Raw genomic sequence first — 24,000 nt, forward strand, 5'->3', positions numbered from 1 at the left:
CCGAAGAGACTGGTGCCTTAAACCAGCGCCTTAGACCGCTCGGCCACGCTACCGATATGATATGCAGCTGATATATTTATATGAAGTTATGTCAATAATGTCAGAGCATGTTGGGTTTTATGAGATGATATTTATAGGCGCAGGAGTGGCTGTGTAGTAAGTAGCTTGCTTACCAACCACATGGTTCCGGGTTCAGTCCCACTGCGTGGCACCTTGGGCAAGTGTCTTCTGCTATAGCCTCGGGCCGACCAAAGCCTTGTGAGTGGATTTGGTAGACGGAAACTGAAAGAAGCTGGTCGTATATATGTATATATATATATATATATATATATATATATATATATATATATATATATATATATATATATATATATATATATGTATGTGTGTATATATTCGAGTGTCTGTGTTTGTCCCCCCAACGTCGCTTGACAACCGATGCTGGTGTGTTTACGTCCCCGTAACTTAGCGGTTCGGCAAAAAGAGCCCGATAGAATAAGTACTAGGCTTACAAAGAATACGTCCTGGGGTCGATTAGCTCGACTAATGGCGGTGCTCCAGCATGGCCGCAGTTAAATGATTGAAACAAGTAAAAGAGTATATATACATACAGGGAGGCTCAGAAGTAACCGAACCCTATCGAATTTATTGAATATTTGCTGTAACCTTGTGTAAGAAAAAAATATGTTCCATTTATTTGTAATCTTTAACAATAATTAGGGTTCGGCTTGCCTTGGGCCACCGTGTATAGATATATGTATATATGCATACACGCACACACACACATATTTATATATATGAAATGTAAAAAAACAAAGTACTAATTGGCAGCGGTGGGATTCGAACCCACGCCTCCGAGGACACTGGTGCCTTAAACCAGCGCCTTAGACCGCTCGGCCACGCTACCAATATGGTAAGTAGTTGATATATCTATATGAAATTATGTCAATGATGTCAGAGCATATTGGTTTTGTAAGATAATATCTATATGAAGGAGCGTTTTATCTATCACTATTTTCAAAGCATGTATGTATGTATGTATACATATATATACTCGCATGTATGTATGTTGAGCGGATGGATGGGAATTCTGCCTCATTATATCCTCTGACCCGGAGAACTTCACACTGAAAACTTTATTCTGTCTGCAAGAGTGGATCGATCTCATCCTATAGTCGATATCAGAAATATCCTCCTTCTAGTTACTTCCCTCTTTATCATACCGTTTGCTCGTTCCGCTTGTGTGTGGGTGGGGCGAGGAGGTGCTTTTTGTTTGCTTCTGTCAACTGACTGCGGCCATGCTGGAACACCGCCTCGAAAGGCTTTGTCAAACAAATCGATCCAAGTTTCATTGCGTTTGGTAATATTTCTATCTGAGTCTTTTACAGAAACACATCAGCAATGTAACCACATACGTCCTGTTGGCGATTTACTTTTTTCTTTCTCCTTTCCGACGAAGAGCTACACTCGAAACGTCAAACTCTCTCTTTTCGCCTAGCGTCAAGCTAATACATTTCTTGTACGTGTCCTCTTGTTGCCTGTTAACTATATTATCAGTTTGTCTTTCTGGAATGATTGTTTATTTGAATTGACTATATATATATATATATATATATATATATATATATATATATATATATATATATATATATATATATATATATATATATATATATATATACTTTATTTAAAAGCAGCAGAAATATAACAAAAAACTGTTACTCGGAGTATCATACATAAAACATACAAATCTACACATACATACATACATACATACGTACATACACACACACACACATACATACATACATACATACATGCATGCATGCATGCATGCATACACACAGACATACATATATAGAAATGCGACTTTTATACATACGTAAAATTATGTGGTTACAAAACGAACTACTTCGCCACGCAGTGATGACTACGTATAGCATGGGCTACATTTTTTCTATTCTTTTACATATTAATAAAGAACTGATTTATCATGTCGGTAGCGTGGCCGAGCATACATACATACATACATACATACATACATACATACATACCGACGTACGTACGTGGGTGCGTACATACGTACGTACATATGTATGTATGTATGAGAATACACAATAACGTGATAATTTCATAGTAATCTATGGACGAAGTACGTGTGGTGGTAGCGTGGCCGAGTGGTCTAAGGCGCTGGTTTTAGGCACCAGTCTCTTCGGAGGCGTGGGTTCGAATCCCACCACTGCCAATTGGTACTTTTTTTTTTTTACATTTCATATATATATGTGTGTGTGTGTATGCATATATACATATATCTATAAACGGTGGCCCAAGGGAAACCGAACCCTAATTATTGTTAAAGGTTACAAATAATTTGAACAGAATTTTTTATTACACAAGGTTACAGCAAATATTCAATAAATTCGATAGGGCTCGATTATACACATACATACATACATACATACATACATACATACATACATACCGACGTACGTACGTGGGTGCGTACATACGTACGTACATATGTATGTATGAGAATACACAATAACGTGATAATTTCATAGTAATCTATGGACGAAGTACGTGTGGTGGTAGCGTGGCCGAGTGGTCTAAGGCGCTGGTTTTAGGCACCAGTCTCTTCGGAGGCGTGGGTTCGAATCCCACCGCTGCCATTTGGTACTTCCTTTTCTTTTACCCCCTTATTTTGCACATTTCCATATTCGTATTCCGAGTTTATGTTAGGTATGCAGAGTTAACATATATACAGTTTACTATTGTAAAAATAGTGAGTGTTGATTGTCCTAGAGAATCGGAAGTGACGACAGTGATATATCAAACTTGTATAAAGAACTCCATCTGCCATCGTACGCACGAAACACTTAGGAGCTTTATCAGTCATTGGATATTGTCAGGAATGCATTTGATATCCCATGGATAGGCTTCATACGTGGGTCTCGGTTACTTCTACACTCATGAAGCTGTCGACCATGCGCTCAATTTTGTTGATTCAAACTCAGGTGACAATATGGGACTAGCGACGATTCATTTAAATCATATCTTCATAAGCATGTGTTGCGAATCAGATTTAGAAATCGTGGAAAACTGTTCACAAATCTCATTTCGTGCATCAGTGACTGTTGCTTCCACGAAAATGTGATTGTTTTCATCTTATATAAAAGATATCAACAGTTTTCATGTTATATTAAACATACGTACATTCTATACTTTCGTTAAGCCAGCGTCATCACTGCCGGTTTCTATCGTAATTCACGTTAATTTTTCAGCAATTTTTCGCGACAATTTATTTTCACTTTTTTTGCGGCGGCAAACTGCATGTTCACCTGTATACATACATACATACATATGTACGTACGTATGTACGCACCCACGTACGTACGTACGTATGTATGTATGTATGTATGTATGTATGTATGTATGCATGTATGTATGTATGTGTATAATCGAGCCCTATCGAATTTATTGAATATTTGCTGTAACCTTGTGTAATAAAAAATTCTGTTCCAATTATTTGTAACCTTTAACAATAATTAGGGTTCGGTTACCCTTGGGCCACCGTGTATTATATATATGTATATATACATACATGCATACATACAGATATACATACGTACATACATATATGGAAATGTAAGAAAAAAAGTTACTAATTGGCAGCGGTGGGATTCGAACCCACGCCTCCGAAGAGACTGGTGCCTTAAACCAGCGCCTTAGACCGCTCGGCCACGCTACCGATATGATAAGAAGCTGATATATTTATATGAAGTTATGTCAATAATGTCAGAGCATGTTGGGTTTTATGAGATGATATTTATAGGCGCAGGAGTGGCTGTGTAGTAAGTAGCTTGCTTACCAACCACATGGTTCCGGGTTCAGTCCCACTGCGTGGCACCTTGGGCAAGTGTTTTCTGCTATAGCCTCGGGCCGACCAAAGCCTTGTGAGTGGATTTGGTAGCCGGAAACTGAAAGAAGCTGGTCGTATATATGTATATATATATATATATATATATATATATATATATATATATATATATATATATATATATATATATATATATATGTATGTGTGTATATATTCGAGTGTCTGTGTTTGTCCCCCCAACGTCGCTTGACAACCGATGCTGGTGTGTTTACGTCCCCGTAACTTAGCGGTTCGGCAAAAAGAGCCTGATAGAATAAGTACTAGGCTTACAAAGAATAAGTCCTGGGGTCGATTAGCTCGACTAATGGCGGTGCTCCAGCATATGCCGCAGTTAAATGATTGAAACAAGTAAAAGAGTATATATACATACAGGGAGGCTCAGAAGTAACCGAACCCTATCGAATTTATTGAATATTTGCTGTAACCTTGTGTAAGAAAAAAATATGTTCCATTTATTTGTAATCTTTAACAATAATTAGGGTTCGGCTTGCCTTGGGCCACCGTGTATAGATATATGTATATATGCATACACACACACACACACATATATATATATATGAAATGTAAAAAAACAAAGTACTAATTGGCAGCGGTGGGATTCGAACCCACGCCTCCGAGGAGACTGGTGCCTTAAACCAGCGCCTTAGACCGCTCGGCCACGCTACCAATATGGTAAGTAGTTGATATATCTATATGAAATTATGTCAATGATGTCAGAGCATATTGCTTTTGTAAGATAATATCTATATGAAGGAGCGTTTTATGTATCACTATTTTCAAAGCATGTATGTATGTATGTATACATATATATACTCGCATGTATGTATGTTGAGCGGATGGATGGGAATTCTGCCTCATTATATCCTCTGACCCGGAGAACTTCACACTGAAAACTTAATTCTGTCTGCAAGAGTGGATCGATCTCATCCTATAGTCAATATCAGAAATATCCTCCTTCTAGTTACTTCCCTCTTTATCATACCGTTTGCTCGTTCCGCTTGTATGTGGGTGGGGAGAGGATGTGCTTTTTGTTTGCTTCTGTCAACTGACTGCGGCCATGCTGGAACACCGCCTCGAAAGGTTTTGTCAAACAAATCGATCCAAGTTTCATTGCGTTTGGTAATATTACTATCTGAGTCTTTTACAGAAACACATCAGCAATGTAACCACATACGTCCTGTTGGCGATTTACTTTTTTCTTTCTCCATTCCGACGAAGAGCTACACTCGAAACGTCAAACTCTCTCTTTTCGCCTAGCGTCAAGCTAATACATTTCTTGTACGTGTCCTCTTGTTGTCTGTTAACTTTATTATCAGTTTGTTTTTCTGGAATGATTGTTTATTTGAATTGACTATATATATATATATATATATATATATATATATATATATATATATATATATATATATATATATATATATATATATATACATATATATATATATATATATATATATATATATATATATACTTTATTTAAAAGCAGCAGAAATATAACAAAAAACTGTTACTCGGAGTATCATACATAAAACATACAAATCTACACATACATACATACATACATACATACATACGTACATACACACACACACACATACATACATACATACATACATACATACATACATGCATGCATGCATGCATGCATATACAGAGACATACATATATAGAAATGCGACTTTTATACATACGTAAAATTATGTGGTTACAAAACGAACTACTTCGCCACGCAGTGATGACTACGTATAGCTTGGGCTACATTTTTTCTATTCTTTTACATTTTAATAAAGAACTGATTTATCATGTCGGTAGCGTGGCCGAGCGGTCTAAGGCGCTGGTTTAAGGCACCAGTCTCTTCGGAGGCGTGGGTTCGAATCCCACCGCTGCCAATTGGTACTTTGTTTTTTTTACATTTCATATATATATGTGTGTGTGTGTATGCATATATACATATATCTATAAACGGTGGCCCAAGGGAAACCGAACCCTAATTATTGTTAAAGGTTACAAATAATTGGAACAGAACTTTTTATTACACAAGGTTACAGCAAATATTCAATAAATTCGATAGGGCTCGATTATACACATACATACATACATGCATACATGCATACATACATACATACATACATACATACATACATACATACATACATACATACATACCGTCGTACGTACGTGGGTGCGTACATACGTACGTACATATGTATGTATGAGAATACACAATAACGTGATAATTTCATAGTAATCTATGGACGAAGTACGTGTGGTGGTAGCGTGGCCGAGTGGTCTAAGGCGCTGGTTTTAGGCACCAGTCTCTTCGGAAGCGTGGGTTCGAATCCCACCGCTGCCATTTGGTACTTTGTTTTCTTTTACCCCCTTATTTTGCACATTTCCATATTCGTATTCCGAGTTTATGTTAGGTATGCAGAGTTAACATATATACAGTTTACTATTGTAAAAATAGTGAGTGTTGATTGTCCTAGAGAATCGGAAGTGACGACAGTGATATATCAAACTTGTATAAAGAACTCCATTTGCCATCGTACGCACGAAACACTTAGGAGCTTTATCAGTCATTGGATATTGTCAGGAATGCATTTGATATCCCATGGATAGGCTTCATACGTGGGTCTCGGTAACTTCTACACTCATGAAGCTGTCGACCATGCGCTCAATTTTGTTGATTCAAACTCAGGCGACAATATGGGACTAGCGACGATTCATTTAAATCATATCTTCATAAGCATGTGTTGCGAATCAGATTTAGAAATCGTGGAAAACTGTTCACAAATCTCATTTCGTGCATCAGTGACTGTTGCTTCCACGAAAATGTGATTGTTTTCATCTTATATAAAAGATATCAACAGTTTTCATGTTATATTAAACATACGTACATTCTATACATTCGTTAAGCCAGCGTCATCACTTCCGGCTTCTATCGTAATTCACGTTAATTTTTCAGCAATTTTTCGCGACAATTTATTTTCACTTTTTTTGCGGCGGCAAACTGCATGTTCACCTGTATACATACATACATACATACATACATACATATGTACGTACGTATGTACGCACCCACGTACGTACGTACGTATGTATGTATGTATGTATGTATGTATGTATGTATGTATGTATGTATGTATGCATGTATGTATGTATGTGTATAATCGAGCCCTATCGAATTTATTGAATATTTGCTGTAACCTTGTGTAATAAAAAATTCTGTTCCAATTATTTGTAACCTTTAACAATAATTAGGGTTCGGTTACCCTTGGGCTACCGTGTATTATATATATGTATATATACATACATGCATACATACATACATATATACATACGTACATACATATATGGAAATGTAAGAAAAAAATTCACTAATTGGCAGCGGTGGGATTCGAACCCACGCCTCCGAAGAGACTGGTGCCTTAAACCAGCGCCTTAGACCGCTCGGCCACGCTACCGATATGATATGCAGCTGATATATTTATATGAAGTTATGTCAATAATGTCAGAGCATGTTGGGTTTTATGAGATGATATTTATAGGCGCAGGAGTGGCTGTGTAGTAAGTAGCTTGCTTACCAACCACATGGTTCCGGGTTCAGTCCCACTGCGTGGCACCTTGGGCAAGTGTCTTCTGCTATAGCCTCGGGCCGACCAAAGCCTTGTGAGTGGATTTGGTAGACGGAAACTGAAAGAAGCTGGTCGTATATATGTATATATATATATATATATATATATATATATTTATATTTATATATATATATATATATATATATATATATATATATATATATATATATATATATATATATATGTGTGTATATATTCGAGTGTCTGTGTTTGTCCCCCCAACGTCGCTTGACAACCGATGCTGGTGTGTTTACGTCCCCGTAACTTAGCGGTTCGGCAAAAAGAGCCCGATAGAATAAGTACTAGGCTTACAAAGAATACGTCCTGGGGTCGATTAGCTCGACTAATGGCGGTGCTCCAGCATGGCCGCAGTTAAATGATTGAAACAAGTAAAAGAGTATATATACATACAGGGAGGCTCAGAAGTAACCGAACCCTATCGAATTTATTGAATATTTGCTGTAACCTTGTGTAAGAAAAAAATATGTTCCATTTATTTGTAATCTTTAACAATAATTAGGGTTCGGCTTGCCTTGGGCCACCGTGTATAGATATATGTATATATGCATACACGCACACACACACATATTTATATATATGAAATGTAAAAAAACAAAGTACTAATTGGCAGCGGTGGGATTCGAACCCACGCCTCCGAGGACACTGGTGCCTTAAACCAGCGCCTTAGACCGCTCGGCCACGCTACCAATATGGTATGTAGTTGATATATCTATATGAAATTATGTCAATGATGTCAGAGCATATTGGTTTTGTAAGATAATATCTATATGAAGGAGCGTTTTATCTATCACTATTTTCAAAGCATGTATGTATGTATGTATACATATATATACTCGCATGTATGTATGTTGAGCGGATGGATGGGAATTCTGCCTCATTATATCCTCTGACCCGGAGAACTTCACACTGAAAACTTTATTCTGTCTGCAAGAGTGGATCGATCTCATCCTATAGTCGATATCAGAAATATCCTCCTTCTAGTTACTTCCCTCTTTATCATACCGTTTGCTCGTTCCGCTTGTGTGTGGGTGGGGCGAGGAGGTGCTTTATGTTTGCTTCTGTCAACTGACTGCGGCCATGCTGGAACACCGCCTCGAAAGGCTTTGTCAAACAAATCGATCCAAGTTTCATTGCGTTTGGTAATATTTCTATCTGAGTCTTTTACAGAAACACATCAGCAATGTAACCACATACGTCCTGTTGGCGATTTACTTTTTTCTTTCTCCTTTCCGACGAAGAGCTACACTCGAAACGTCAAACTCTCTCTTTTCGCCTAGCGTCAAGCTAATACATTTCTTGTACGTGTCCTCTTGTTGCCTGTTAACTATATTATCAGTTTGTCTTTCTGGAATGATTGTTTATTTGAATTGACTATATATATATATATATATATATATATATATATATATATATATATATATATATATATATATATATATATATACTTTATTTAAAAGCAGCAGAAATATAACAAAAAACTGTTACTCGGAGTATCATACATAAAACATACAAATCTACACATACATACATACATACATACGTACATACACACACACACACATACATACATACATACATACATGCATGCATGCATGCATGCATACACACAGACATACATATATAGAAATGCGACTTTTATACATACGTAAAATTATGTGGTTACAAAACGAACTACTTCGCCACGCAGTGATGACTACGTATAGCATGGGCTACATTTTTTCTATTCTTTTACATATTAATAAAGAACTGATTTATCATGTCGGTAGCGTGGCCGAGCATACATACATACATACATACATACATACATACATACATACCGACGTACGTACGTGGGTGCGTACATACGTACGTACATATGTATGTATGTATGTATGAGAATACACAATAACGTGATAATTTCATAGTAATCTATGGACGAAGTACGTGTGGTGGTAGCGTGGCCGAGTGGTCTAAGGCGCTGGTTTTAGGCACCAGTCTCTTCGGAGGCGTGGGTTCGAATCCCACCGCTGCCAATTGGTACTTTTTTTTTTTTACATTTCATATATATATGTGTGTGTGTGTATGCATATATACATATATCTATAAACGGTGGCCCAAGGGAAACCGAACCCTAATTATTGTTAAAGGTTACAAATAATTTGAACAGAATTTTTTATTACACAAGGTTACAGCAAATATTCAATAAATTCGATAGGGCTCGATTATACACATACATACATACATACATACATACATACATACATACCGACGTACGTACGTGGGTGCGTACATACGTACGTACATATGTATGTATGAGAATACACAATAACGTGATAATTTCATAGTAATCTATGGACGAAGTACTTGTGGTGGTAGCGTGGCCGAGTGGTCTAAGGTGCTGGTTTTAGGCACCAGTCTCTTCGGAGGCGTGGGTTCGAATCCCACCGCTGCCATTTGGTACTTCCTTTTCTTTTACCCCCTTATTTTGCACATTTCCATATTCGTATTCCGAGTTTATGTTAGGTATGCAGAGTTAACATATATACAGTTTACTATTGTAAAAATAGTGAGTGTTGATTGTCCTAGAGAATCGGAAGTGACGACAGTGATATATCAAACTTGTATAAAGAACTCCATCTGCCATCGTACGCACGAAACACTTAGGAGCTTTATCAGTCATTGGATATTGTCAGGAATGCATTTGATATCCCATGGATAGGCTTCATACGTGGGTCTCGGTTACTTCTACACTCATGAAGCTGTCGACCATGCGCTCAATTTTGTTGATTCAAACTCAGGCGACAATATGGGACTAGCGACGATTCATTTAAATCATATCTTCATAAGCATGTGTTGCGAATCAGATTTAGAAATCGTGGAAAACTGTTCACAAATCTCATTTCGTGCATCAGTGACTGTTGCTTCCACGAAAATGTGATTGTTTTCATCTTATATAAAATATATCAACAGTTTTCATGTTATATTAAACATACGTACATTCTATACTTTCGTTAAGCCAGCGTCATCACTGCCGGCTTCTATCGTAATTCACGTTAATTTTTCAGCAATTTTTCGCGACAATTTATTTTCACTTTTTTTGCGGCGGCAAACTGCATGTTCACCTGTATACATACATACATACATACATACATACATATGTACGTAGGTATGTACGCACCCACGTACGTACGTACGTATGTATGTATGTATGTATGTATGTATGCATGTATGTATGTATGTGTATAATCGAGCCCTATCAAATTTATTGAATATTTGCTGTAACCTTGTGTAATAAAAAATTCTGTTCCAATTATTTGTAACCTTTAACAATAATTAGGGTTCGGTTACCCTTGGGCCACCGTGTATTATATATATGTATATATACATACATGCATACATACATACATATATACATACGTACATACATATATGGAAATGTAAGAAAAAAAGTTACTAATTGGCAGCGGTGGGATTCGTACCCACGCCTCCGAAGAGACTGGTGCCTTAAACCAGCGCCTTAGACCGCTCGGCCACGCTACCGATATGATAAGCAGCTGATATATTTATATGAAGTTATGTCAATAATGTCAGAGCATGTTGGGTTTTATGAGATGATATTTATAGGCGCAGGAGTGGCTGTGTAGTAAGTAGCTTGCTTACCAACCACATGGTTCCGGGTTCAGTCCCACTGCGTGGCACCTTGGGCAAGTGTTTTCTGCTATAGCCTCGGGCCGACCAAAGCCTTGTGAGTGGATTTGGTAGACGGAAACAGAAAGAAGCTGGTCGTATATATGTATATGTATATATATATATATATATATATATATATATATATATATATATATATATATATATATATATATATATATATATATATATATATATATATATATATATATATATACATATATATAAATATATATATATGTATGTGTGTATATATTTGAGTGTCTGTGTTTGTCCCCCCAACATCGCTTGACAACCGATGCTGGTGTGTTTACGTCCCCGTAACTTAGCGGTTCGGCAAAAAGAGCCCGATAGAATAAGTACTAGGCTTACAAAGAATAAGTCCTGGGGTCGATTAGCTCGACTAATGGCGCTGCTCCAGCATGGCCGCAGTTAAATGATTGAAACAAGTAAAAGAGTATATATACATACAGGGAGGCTCAGAAGTAACCGAACCCTATCGAATTTATTGAATATTTGCTGTAACCTTGTGTAAGAAAAAAATATGTTCCATTTATTTGTAATCTTTAACAATAATTAGGGTTCGGCTTGCCTTGGGCCACCGTGTATAGATATATGTATATATGCATACACACACACACACATATATATATATATGAAATGTAAAAAAACAAAGTACTAATTGGCAGCGGTGGGATTCGAACCCACGCCTCCGAGGAGACTGGTGCCTTAAACCAGCGCCTTAGACCGCTCGGCCACGCTACCAATATGGTAAGATGTTGATATATCTATATGAAATTATGTCAATAATGTCAGAGCATATTGGTTTTGTAAGATAATATCTATATGAAGGAGCGTTTTATGTATCACTATTTTCAAAGCATGTATGTATGTATGTATACATATATATACTCGCATGTATGTATGTTGAGCGGATGGATGGGAATTCTGTCTCATTATATCCTCTGGCCCGGAGAACTTCACACTGAAAACTTTATTCTGTCTGCAAGAGTGGATCGATCTCATCCTATAGTCAATATCAGAAATATCCTCCTTCTAGTTACTTCCCTCTTTATCATACCGTTTGCTCGTTCCGCTTGTGTGTGGGTGGGGCGAGGAGGTGCTTTTTGTTTGCTTCTGTCAACTGACTGCGGCCATGCTGGAACACCGCCTCGAAAGGTTTTGTCAAACAAATCGATCCAAGTTTCATTGCGTTTGGTAATATTTCTATTTGAGTCTTTTACAGAAACACATCAGCAATGTAACCACATACGTCCTGTTGGCGATTTACTTTTTTCTTTCTCCTTTCCGACGAAGAGCTACACTCGAAACGTCAAACTCTCTCTTTTCGCCTAGCGTCAAGCAAATACATTTCTTGTACGTGTCCTCTTGTTGTCTGTTAACTTTATTATCAGTTTGTTTTTCTGGAATGATTGTTTATTTGAATTGACTATATATATATATATATATATATATATATATATATATATATATATATATATATATATATATATATATATACATATATATATATCTCTCTCTCTCTCTCTCTCTCTCTCTCTCTCTCTCTCTCTCTATATATATATATATATATATATATATATATATATATATATATATACTTTATTTAAAAGCAGCAGAAATATAACAAAAAACTGTTACTCGGAGTATCATACATAAAACATACAAATCTACACATACATACATACATACATACATACGTACATACACACACACATACATACATACATACATACATACATACATGCATGCATGCATGCATGCATACACACAGACATACATATATAGAAATGCGACTTTTATACATACGTAAAATTATGTGGTTACAAAACGAACTACTTCGCCACGCAGTGATGACTACGTATAGCATGGGCTACATTTTTTCTATTCTTTTACATTTTAATAAAGAACTGATTTATCATGTCGGTAGCGTGGCCGAGCGGTCTAAGGCGCTGGTTTAAGGCACCAGTCTCTTCGGAGGCGTGGGTTCGAATCCCACCGCTGCCAGTTGGTACTTTTTTTTTTTTACATTTCATATATATATGTGTGTGTGTGTATGCATATATACATATATCTATAAACGGTGGCCCAAGGGAAACCGAACCCTAATTATTGTTAAAGGTTACAAATAATTTGAACAGAATTTTTTATTACACAAGGTTACAGCAAATATTCAATAAATTTGATAGGGCTCGATTATACACATACATACATACATGCATACATACATACATACATACATACATACCGACGTACGTACGTGGGTGCGTACATACGTACGTACATATGTATGTATGTATGAGAATACACAATAACGTGATAATTTCATAGTAATCTATGGACGAAGTACGTGTGGTGGTAGCGTAGCCGAGTGGTCTAGGGCGCTGGTTTTAGGCACCAGTCTCTTCGGAGGCGTCGGTTCGAATCCCACCGCTGCCAATAGGTACTTTTTTTTTTTACATTTCATATATATATGTGTGTGTGTGTATGCATATATACATATATCTATAAACGGTGGCCCAAGGGAAACCGAACCCTAATTATTGTTAAAGGTTACAAATAATTGGAACAGAATTTTTTATTACACAAGGTTACAGCAAATATTCAATAAATTTGATAGGGCTCGATTATACACATACATACATACATGCATACATACATACATACATACATACATACATACATACATACATACATACATACATACCGACGTACGTACGTGGGTGCGTACATACGTACGTACATATGTATGTATGTATGAGAATACACAATAACGTGATAATTTCATAGTAATCTATGGACGAAGTACGTGTTGTGGTAGCGTGGCCGAGTGGTCTAAGTCGCTGGTTTTAGGCACCAGTCTCTTCGGAGGCGTGGGTTCGAATCCCACCGCTGCCATTTGGTACTTCCTTTTCTTTTACCCCCTTATTTTGCACATTTCCATATTCGTATTCCGAGTTTATGTTAGGTATGCAGAGTTAACATATATACAGTTTACTATTGTAAAAATAGTGAGTGTTGATTGTCCTAGAGAATCGGAAGTGACGACAGTGATATATCAAACTTGTATAAAGAACTCCATCTCCCATCGTACGCACGAAACACTTAGGAGCTTTATCAGTCACTGGATATTGTCAGGAATGCATTTAATATCCCATGGATAGGCTTCATACGTGGGTCTCGGTAACTTCTACACTCATGAAGCTGTCGACCATGCGCTCAATTTTGTTGATTCAAACTCAGGCGACAATATGGGACTAGCGACGATTCATTTAAATCATATCTTCATAAGCATGTGTTGCGAATCAGATTTAGAAATCGTGGAAAACTGTTCACAAATCTCATTTCGTGCATCAGTGACTGTTGCTTCCACGAAAATGTGATTGTTTTCATCTTATATAAAAGATATCAACAGTTTTCATGTTATATTAAACATACGTACATTCTATACATTCGTTAAGCCAGCGTCATCACTTCCGGCTTCTATCTTAATTCACGTTAATTTTTCAGCAATTTTTCGCGACAATTTATTTTCACTTTTTTTGCGGCGGCAAACTGCATGTTCACCTGTATACATACATACATAGATACATACATATGTACGTACGTATGTACGCACCCACGTACGTACGTACGTATGTATGTATGTATGTATGTATGTATGTATGTATGCATGTATGTATGTATGTGTATAATCGAGCCCTATCAAATTTATTGAATATTTGCTGTAACCTTGTGTAATAAAAAATTCTGTTCCAATTATTTGTAACCTTTAACAATAATTAGGGTTCGGTTACCCTTGGGCCACCGTGTATTATATATATGTATATATACATACATGCATACATACATACATATATACATACGTACATACATATATGGAAATGTAAGAAAAAAAGTTACTAATTGGCAGCGGTGGGATTCGAACCCACGCCTCCGAAGAGACTGGTGCCTTAAACCAGCGCCTTAGACCGCTCGGCCACGCTACCGATATGATAAGCATATGATATATTTATATGAAGTTATGTCAATAATGTCAGAGCATGTTGGGTTTTATGAGATGATATTTATAGGCGCAGGAGTGGCTGTGTAGTAAGTAGCTTGTTTACCAACCACATGGTTCCGGGTTCAGTCCCACTGCGTGGCACCTTGGGCAAGTGTTTTCTGCTATAGCCTCGGGCCGACCAAAGCCTTGTGAGTGGATTTGGTAGACGGAAACTGAAAGAAGCTGGTCGTATATATGTATATGTATATATATATATATATATATATATATATATATATATATATATATATATATATATATATATATATATATATATATATATATATATATATATATATATACATATATATAAATATATATATATGTATGTGTGTATATATTTGAGTGTCTGTGTTTGTCCCCCCAACATCGCTTGACAACCGATGCTGGTGTGTTTACGTCCCCGTAACTTAGCGGTTCGGCAAAAAGAGCCCGATAGAATAAGTACTAGGCTTACAAAGAATAAGTCCTGGGGTCGATTAGCTCGACTAATGGCGGTGCTCCAGCATGGCCGCAGTTAAATGATTGAAACAAGTAAAAGAGTATATATACATACAGGGAGGCTCAGAAGTAACCGAACCCTATCGAATTTATTGAATATTTGCTGTAACCTTGTGTAATAAAAAAATATGTTCCATTTATTTGTAATCTTTAACAATAACTAGGGTTCGGCTTGCCTTGGGCCACCGTGTATAGATATATGTATATATGCATACACACACACACACATATATATATATATGAAATGTAAAAAAACAAAGTACTAATTGGCAGCGGTGGGATTCGAACCCACGCCTCCGAGTAGACTGGTGCCTTAAACCAGCGCCTTAGACCGCTCGGCCACGCTACCAATATGGTAAGGTGTTGATATATCTATATGAAATTATGTCAATAATGTCAGAGCATATTGGTTTTGTAAGATAATATCTATATGAAGGAGCGTTTTATGTATCACTATTTTCAAAGCATGTATGTATGTATGTATACATATATATACTCGCATGTATGTATGTTGAGCGGATGGATGGGAATTCTGTCTCATTATATCCTCTGGCCCGGAGAACTTCACACTGAAAACTTTATTCTGTCTGCAAGAGTGGATCGATCTCATCCTATAGTCAATATCAGAAATATCCTCCTTCTAGTTACTTCCCTCTTTATCATACCGTTTGCTCGTTCCGCTTGTGTGTGGGTGGGGCGAGGAGGTGCTTTTTGTTTGCTTCTGTCAACTGACTGCGGCCATGCTGGAACACCGCCTCGAAAGGTTTTGTCAAACAAATCGATCCAAGTTTCATTGCGTTTGGTAATATTTCTATCTGAGTCTTTTACAGAAACACATCAGCAATGTAACCACATACGTCCTGTTGGCGATTTACTTTTTTCTTTCTCCTTTCCGACGAAGAGCTACACTCGAAACGTCAAACTCTCTCTTTTCGCCTAGCATCAAGCTAATACATTTCTTGTACGTGTCCTCTTGTTGTCTGTTAACTTTATTATCAGTTTGTTTTTCTGGAATGATTGTTTATTTGAATTGACTATATATATATATATATATATATATATATATATATATATATATATATATATATATATATATATATATATATATATATATACCTTATTTAAAAGCAGCAGAAATATAACAAAAAACTGTTACTCGGAGTATCATACATAAAACATACAAATCTACACATACATACATACATACATACATACGTACATACACACACACATACATACATACATACATACATACATACATACATACATGCATGCATGCATGCATGCATACACACAGACATACATATATAGAAATGCGACTTTTATACATACGTAAAATTATGTGGTTACAAAACGAACTACTTCGCCACGCAGTGATGACTACGTATAGCATGGGCTACATTTTTTCTATTCTTTTACATATTAATAAAGAACTGATTTATCATGTCGGTAGCGTGGCCGAGCGGTCTAAGGCGCTGGTTTAAGGCACCAGTCTCTTCGGAGGCGTGGGTTCGAATCCCACCGCTGCCAATTGGTACTTTTTTTTTTTACATTTCATATATATATGTGTGTGTGTATGCATATATACATATATCTATAAACGGTGGCCCAAGGGAAACCGAACCCTAATTATTGTTAAAGGTTACAAATAATTGGAACAGAATTTTTTATTACACAAGGTTACAGCAAATATTCAATAAATTCGATAGGGCTCGATTATACACATACATACATACATGCATACATACATACATACATACATACATACATACATACCGACGTACGTACGTGGGTGCGTACATACGGACGTACATATGTATGTATGTATGAGAATACACAATAACGTGATAATTTCATAGTAATCTATGGTCGAAGAACGTGTGGTGGTAGCGTGGCCGAGTGGTCTAAGGCGCTGGTTTTAGGCACCAGTCTCTTCGGAGGCGTGGGTTCGAATCCCACCGCTGCCATTTGGTACTTCCTTTTCTTTTACCCCCTTATTTTGCACATTTCCATATTCGTATTCCGAGTTTATGTTAGGTATGCAGAGTTAACATATATACAGTTTACTATTGTAAAAATAGTGAGTGTTGATTGTCCTAGAGAATCGGAAGTGACGACAGTGATATATCAAACTTGTATAAAGAACTCCATCTGCCATCGTACGCACGAAACACTTAGGAGCTTTATCAGTCATTGGATATTGTCAGGAATGCATTTGATATCCCATGGATAGGCTTCATACGTGGGTCTCGGTAACTTCTACACTCATGAAGCTGTCGACCATGCGCTCAATTTTGTTGATTCAAACTCAGGCGACAATATGGGACTAGCGACGATTCATTTAAATCATATCTTCATAAGCATGTGTTGCGAATCAGATTTAGAAATCGTGGAAAACTGTTCACAAATCTCATTTCGTGCATCAGTGACTGTTGCTTCCACGAAAATGTGATTGTTTTCATCTTATATAAAAGATATCAACAGTTTTCATGTTATATTAAACATACGTACATTCTATACATTCGTTAAGCCAGCGTCATCACTTCCGGCTTCTATCGTAATTCACGTTAATTTTTCAGCAATTTTTCGCGACAATTTATTTTCACTTTTTTTTGCGGCGGCAAACTGCATGTTCACCTGTATACATGCATACATACATACATACATATGTACGTACGTATGTACGCACCCACGTACGTACGTACGTATGTATGTATGTATGTATGTATGTATGTATGTGTATAATCGAGCCCTATCGAATTTATTGAATATTTGCTGTAACCTTGTGTAATAAAAAATTCTGTTCCAATTATTTGTAACTTTTAACAATAATTAGGGTTCGGTTACCCTTGGGCCACCGTGAATTATATATATGTATATATACATACATGCATACATACATACATATATACATAAGTACATACATATATGGAAATATAAAAAAAAAAGTTACTAATTGGCAGCGGTGGGATTCGAACCCACGCCTCCAAAGAGACTGGTGCCTTAAACCAGCGCCTTAGACCGCTCGGCCACGCTACCGATATGATACGCAGCTGATATATTTATATGAAGTTATGTCAATAATGTCAGAGCATGTTGGTTTTATGAGATAATATTTATAGGCGCAGGAGTGGCTGTGTAGTAAGTAGCTTGCTTACCAACCACATGGTTCCGGGTTCAGTCCCACTGCGTGGCACCTTGGGCAAGTGTCTTCTGCTATAGCCTCGGGCCGACCAAAGCCTTGTGAGTGGATTTGGTAGACGGAAACTGAAAGAAGCTGGTCGTATATATGTATATGTTTATATATATATATATATATATATATATATATATATATATGTATGTGTGTATATATTTGGGTGTCTGTGTTTGTCCCCCCAACATCGCTTGACAACCGATGCTGGTGTGTTTACGTCCCCGTAACTTAGCGGTTCGGCAAAAAGAGCCCGACAGAATAAGTACTTGGCTTACAAAGAATAAGTCCTGGGGTCGATTAGCTCGACTAATGGCGGTGCTCCAGCATGGCCGCAGTTAAATGACTGAAACAAGTAAAAGAGTATATATACATACAGGGAGGCTCAGAAGTAACCGAACCCTATCGAATTTATTGAATATTTGCTGTAACCTTGTGCAAAAAAAAAATATGTTCCATTTATTTGTAACCTTTAACAATAATTAGGATTCGGCTTGCCTTGGGCCACCGTGTATAGATATATGTATATATGCATACACACACACACATATATATATATATGAAATGTAAAAAAAAAAAGTACTAATTGGCTGCGGTGGGATTCGAACCCACGCCTCCGAGTAGACTGGTGCCTTAAACCAGCGCCCTAGACCGCTCGGCCATGCTCCCAATATGGTAAGTTGTTGATATATCTATATGAAATTATGTCAATAATGTCAGAACATATTGGTTTTGTAAGATAATATCTATATGAAGGAGCGTTTTATGTATCACTATTTTCAAAGCATGTATGTATGTATGTATACATATATATACTCGCATGTATGTATGTTGAGCGGATGGATGGGAATTCTGTCTCATTATATCCTCTGGCCCGGAGAACTTCACACTGAAAACTTTATTCTGTCTGCAAGAGTGGATCGATCTCATCCTATAGTCAATATCAGAAATATCTTCCTTCTAGTTACTTCCCTCTTTATCATACCGTTTGCTCGTTCCGCTTGTGTGTGGGTGGGGCGAGGAGGTGCTTTTTGTTTGCTTCTGTCAACTGACTGCGGCCATGCTGGAACACCGCCTCGAAAGGTTTTGTCAAACAAATCGATCCAAGTTTCATTGCGTTTGGTAATATTTCTATCTGAGTCTTTTACAGAAACACATCAGCAATGTAACCACATACGTCCTGTTGGCGATTTACTTTTTTCTTTCTCCTTTCCGACGAAGAGCTACACTCGAAACGTCAAACTCTCTCTTTTCGCCTAGCGTCAAGCTAATACATTTCTTGTACGTGTCCTCTTGTTGTCTGTTAACGTTATTATCAGTTTGTTTTTCTGGAATGATTGTTTATTTGAATTGACTATATATATATATATATATATATATATATATATATATATATATATATATATATATATATATATATACTTTATTTAAAAGCAGCAGAAATATAACAAAAAACTGTTACTCGGAGTATCATACATAAAACATACAAATCTACACATACATACATACATACATACATACGTACATACACACACACATACATACATACATACATACATGCATGCATGCATGCATGCATACACACAGACATACATATATAGAAATGCGACTTTTATACATACGTAAAATTATGTGGTTACAAAACGAACTACTTCGCCACGCAGTGATGACTACGTATAGCATGGGCTACATTTTTTCTATTCTTTTACATATTAATAAAGAACTGATTTATCATGTCGGTAGCGTGGCCGAGCGGTCTAAGGCGCTGGTTTAAGGCACCAGTCTCTTCGGAGGCGTGGGTTCGAATCCCACCGCTGCCAATTGGTACTATTTTTTTTTACATTTCATATATATATGTGTGTGTGTGTGTATGCATATATACATATATCTATAAACGGTGGCCCAAGGGAAACCGAACCCTAATTATTGTTAAAGTTTACAAATAATTGGAACAGAATTTTTTATTACACAAGGCTACAGCAAATATTCAATAAATTCGATAGGGCTCGATTATACACATACATACATACATGCATACATACATACATACATACATACATACATACATACATACCGACGTACGTACGTGGGTGCGTACATACGTACGTACATATGTATGTATGTATGAGAATACACAATAACGTGATAATTTCATAGTAATCTATGGACGAAGTACGTGTTGTGGTAGCGTAGCCGAGTGGTCTAAGGCGCTGGTTTTAGGCACCAGTCTATTCGGAGGCGTGGGTTCGAATCACACCGCTGCCATTTGGTACTTCCTTTTCTTTTACCCCCTTATTTTGCACATTTCCATATTCGTATTCCGAGTTTATGTTAGGTATGCAGAGTTAACATATATACAGTTTACTATTGTAAAAATAGTGAGTGTTGATTGTCCTAGAGAATCGGAAGTGACGACAGTGATATATCAAACTTGTATAAAGAACTCCATCTGCCATCGTACGCACGAAACACTTAGGAGCTTTATCAGTCATTGGATATTGTCAGGAATGCATTTGATATCCCATGGATAGGCTTCATACGTGGGTCTCGGTAACTTCTACACTCATGAAGCTGTCGACCATGCGCTCAATTTTGTTGATTCAAACTCAGGCGACAATATGGGACTAGCGACGATTCATTTAAATCATATCTTCATAAGCATGTGTTGCGAATCAGATTTAGAAATCGTGGAAAACTGTTCACAAATCTCATTTCGTGCATCAGTGACTGTTGCTTCCACGAAAATGTGATTGTTTTCATCTTATATAAAAGATATCAACAGTTTTCATGTTATATTAAACATACGTACATTCTATACATTCGTTAAGCCAGCGTCATCACTTCCGGTTTCTATCGTAATTCACGTTAATTTTTCAGCAATTTTTCGCGACAATTTATTTTCACTTTTTTTGCGGCGGCAAACTGCATGTTCACCTGTATACATACATACATACATACATACATACATACATATGTACGTACGTATGTACGCACCCACGTACGTACGTACGTACGTACGTATGTATGTATGTATGTATGTATGTATGCATGTATGTATGTATGTGTATAATCGAGCCCTATCGAATTTATTGAATATTTGCTGTAACCTTGTGTAATAAAAAATTCTGTTCCAATTATTTGTAACCTTTAACAATAATTAGGGTTCGGTTACCCTTGGGCCACCGTGTATTATATATATGTATATATACATACATGCATACATACATACATATATACATACGTACATACATATATGGAAATGTAAGAAAAATAGTTACAAATTGGCAGCGGTGGGATTCGAACCCACGCCTCCGAAGAGACTGGTGCCTTAAACCAGCGCCTTAGACCGCTCGGCCACGCTACCGAAATGATAAGCAGCTGATATATTTATATGAAGTTATGTCAATAATGTCAGAGCATGTTGGGTTTTATGAGATGATATTTATAGGCGCAGGAGTGGCTGTGTAGTAAGTAGCTTGCTTACCAACCACATGGTTCCGGGTTCAGTCCCACTGCGTGGCACCTTGGGCAAGTGTCTTCTGCTATAGCCTCGGGCCGACCAAAGCCTTGTGAGTGGATTTGGTAGACGGAAACTGAAAGAAGCTGGTCGTATATATGTATATGTATATATATATATATATATATATATATATATATATATATATATATATATATATATATATATATATATATGTATGTGTGTATATATTCGAGTGTCTGTGTTTGTCCCCCCAACGTCGCTTGACAACCGATGCTGGTGTGTTTACGTCCCCGCAACTTAGCGGTTCGGCAAAAAGAGCCCGATAGAATAAGTACTAGGCTTACAAAGAATAAGTCCTGGGGTCGATTAGCTCGACTAATGGCGGTGCTCCAGCATGGCCGCAGTTAAATGATTGAAACAAGTAAAAGAGTATATATACATACAGGGAGGCTCAGAAATAACCGAACCCTATCGAATTTATTGAATATTTGCTGTAACCTTGTGTAAGAAAAAAATATGTTCCATTTATTTGTAATCTTTAACAATAATTAGGGTTCGGCTTGCCTTGGGCCACCGTGTATAGATATATGTATATATGCATACACACACACACACACACATATATATATATATGAAATGTAAAAAGACAAAGTACTAATTGGCAGCGGTGGGATTCGAACCCACGCCTCCGAGGAGACTGGTGCCTTAAACCAGCGCCTTAGACCGCTCGGCCACGCTACCAATATGGTACGTTGTTGATATATCTATATGAAATTATGTCAATAATGTCAGAGCATATTGGTTTTGTAAGATAATATCTATATGAAGGAGCGTTTTATGTATCACTATTTTCAAAGCATGTATGTATGTATGTATACATATATATACTCGCATGTATGTATGTTGAGCGGATGGATGGGAATTCTGTCTCATTATATCCTCTGACCCGGAGAACTTCACACTGAAAACTTTATTCTGTCTGCAAGAGTGGATCGATCTCATCCTATAGTCAATATCAGAAATATCCTCCTTCTAGTTACTTCCCTCTTTATCATACCGTTTGCTCGTTCCGCTTGTGTGTGGGTGGGGCGAGGAGGTGCTTTTTGTTTGCTTCTGTCAACTGACTGCGGGCCATGCTGGAACACCGCCTCGAAAGGTTTTGTCAAACAAATCGATCCAAGTTTCATTGCGTTTGGTAATATTTCTATCTGAGTCTTTTACAGAAACACATCAGCAATGTAACCACATACGTCCTGTTGGCGATTTACTTTTTTCTTTCTCCTTTCCGACGAAGAGCTACACTCGAAACGTCAAACTCTCTCTTTTCGCCCAGCGTCAAGCTAATACATTTCTTGTACGTGTCCTCTTGTTGTCTGTTAACGTTATTATCAGTTTGTTTTTCTGGAATGATTGTTTATTTGAATTGACTATATATATATATATATATATATATATATATATATATATATACTTTATTTAAAAGCAGCAGAAATATAACAA

The 24,000-nt window shown here is 37.0% G+C and overlaps 1 protein-coding gene and 25 non-coding genes across 27 annotated transcripts in view; 12 read left to right on the plus strand and 14 right to left on the minus strand.

The window, feature by feature from the left end:
- Trnal-aag (transfer RNA leucine (anticodon AAG)) overlaps positions 1 to 53 on the minus strand; it is an 82-nt gene extending 29 nt beyond the window's left edge. Inside the window, exon 1 of the tRNA in view lies at positions 1 to 53. This exon is cut by the window's left edge and continues 29 nt beyond it. This is a non-coding gene — a tRNA (tRNA-Leu).
- Positions 1 to 24,000, minus strand: part of LOC106870475 (transcription factor 21-like) — a 119,816-nt gene that overhangs the window by 41,552 nt on the left and 54,264 nt on the right. The gene's annotated exons all lie outside the window — the stretch shown is intronic.
- Positions 826 to 907, minus strand: Trnal-aag (transfer RNA leucine (anticodon AAG)). Its single transcript has one exon. It is a non-coding gene; the product is annotated as a tRNA-Leu (tRNA).
- Trnal-uag (transfer RNA leucine (anticodon UAG)) lies at positions 2,164 to 2,245 on the plus strand. The gene has a single exon. It is a non-coding gene; the product is annotated as a tRNA-Leu (tRNA).
- Trnal-uag (transfer RNA leucine (anticodon UAG)) lies at positions 2,588 to 2,669 on the plus strand. The gene has a single exon. It is a non-coding gene; the product is annotated as a tRNA-Leu (tRNA).
- Trnal-aag (transfer RNA leucine (anticodon AAG)) lies at positions 3,667 to 3,748 on the minus strand. The gene has a single exon. It is a non-coding gene; the product is annotated as a tRNA-Leu (tRNA).
- On the minus strand, positions 4,522 to 4,603 carry Trnal-aag (transfer RNA leucine (anticodon AAG)). The gene has a single exon. It is a non-coding gene; the product is annotated as a tRNA-Leu (tRNA).
- Trnal-aag (transfer RNA leucine (anticodon AAG)) lies at positions 5,745 to 5,826 on the plus strand. The gene has a single exon. It is a non-coding gene; the product is annotated as a tRNA-Leu (tRNA).
- Positions 6,209 to 6,290, plus strand: Trnal-uag (transfer RNA leucine (anticodon UAG)). The gene has a single exon. It is a non-coding gene; the product is annotated as a tRNA-Leu (tRNA).
- On the minus strand, positions 7,320 to 7,401 carry Trnal-aag (transfer RNA leucine (anticodon AAG)). The gene has a single exon. It is a non-coding gene; the product is annotated as a tRNA-Leu (tRNA).
- Positions 8,198 to 8,279, minus strand: Trnal-aag (transfer RNA leucine (anticodon AAG)). Its single transcript has one exon. It is a non-coding gene; the product is annotated as a tRNA-Leu (tRNA).
- On the plus strand, positions 9,524 to 9,605 carry Trnal-uag (transfer RNA leucine (anticodon UAG)). The gene has a single exon. It is a non-coding gene; the product is annotated as a tRNA-Leu (tRNA).
- Trnal-uag (transfer RNA leucine (anticodon UAG)) lies at positions 9,944 to 10,025 on the plus strand. The gene has a single exon. It is a non-coding gene; the product is annotated as a tRNA-Leu (tRNA).
- Positions 11,031 to 11,112, minus strand: Trnal-aag (transfer RNA leucine (anticodon AAG)). The gene has a single exon. It is a non-coding gene; the product is annotated as a tRNA-Leu (tRNA).
- Trnal-aag (transfer RNA leucine (anticodon AAG)) lies at positions 11,943 to 12,024 on the minus strand. Its single transcript has one exon. It is a non-coding gene; the product is annotated as a tRNA-Leu (tRNA).
- Positions 13,206 to 13,287, plus strand: Trnal-aag (transfer RNA leucine (anticodon AAG)). The gene has a single exon. It is a non-coding gene; the product is annotated as a tRNA-Leu (tRNA).
- Positions 14,097 to 14,178, plus strand: Trnal-uag (transfer RNA leucine (anticodon UAG)). Its single transcript has one exon. It is a non-coding gene; the product is annotated as a tRNA-Leu (tRNA).
- Trnal-aag (transfer RNA leucine (anticodon AAG)) lies at positions 15,188 to 15,269 on the minus strand. Its single transcript has one exon. It is a non-coding gene; the product is annotated as a tRNA-Leu (tRNA).
- Trnal-aag (transfer RNA leucine (anticodon AAG)) lies at positions 16,094 to 16,175 on the minus strand. The gene has a single exon. It is a non-coding gene; the product is annotated as a tRNA-Leu (tRNA).
- Positions 17,275 to 17,356, plus strand: Trnal-aag (transfer RNA leucine (anticodon AAG)). The gene has a single exon. It is a non-coding gene; the product is annotated as a tRNA-Leu (tRNA).
- Trnal-uag (transfer RNA leucine (anticodon UAG)) lies at positions 17,712 to 17,793 on the plus strand. The gene has a single exon. It is a non-coding gene; the product is annotated as a tRNA-Leu (tRNA).
- On the minus strand, positions 18,784 to 18,865 carry Trnal-aag (transfer RNA leucine (anticodon AAG)). The gene has a single exon. It is a non-coding gene; the product is annotated as a tRNA-Leu (tRNA).
- On the plus strand, positions 20,758 to 20,839 carry Trnal-aag (transfer RNA leucine (anticodon AAG)). The gene has a single exon. It is a non-coding gene; the product is annotated as a tRNA-Leu (tRNA).
- On the plus strand, positions 21,203 to 21,284 carry Trnal-uag (transfer RNA leucine (anticodon UAG)). The gene has a single exon. It is a non-coding gene; the product is annotated as a tRNA-Leu (tRNA).
- Positions 22,302 to 22,383, minus strand: Trnal-aag (transfer RNA leucine (anticodon AAG)). The gene has a single exon. It is a non-coding gene; the product is annotated as a tRNA-Leu (tRNA).
- On the minus strand, positions 23,160 to 23,241 carry Trnal-aag (transfer RNA leucine (anticodon AAG)). Its single transcript has one exon. It is a non-coding gene; the product is annotated as a tRNA-Leu (tRNA).

This window comes from Octopus bimaculoides, chromosome 14 (assembly GCF_046866305.1).
Source record: "Octopus bimaculoides isolate indiv1 chromosome 14, ASM4686630v1, whole genome shotgun sequence".
NCBI lineage: Eukaryota > Metazoa > Mollusca > Cephalopoda > Octopoda > Octopodidae > Octopus > Octopus bimaculoides.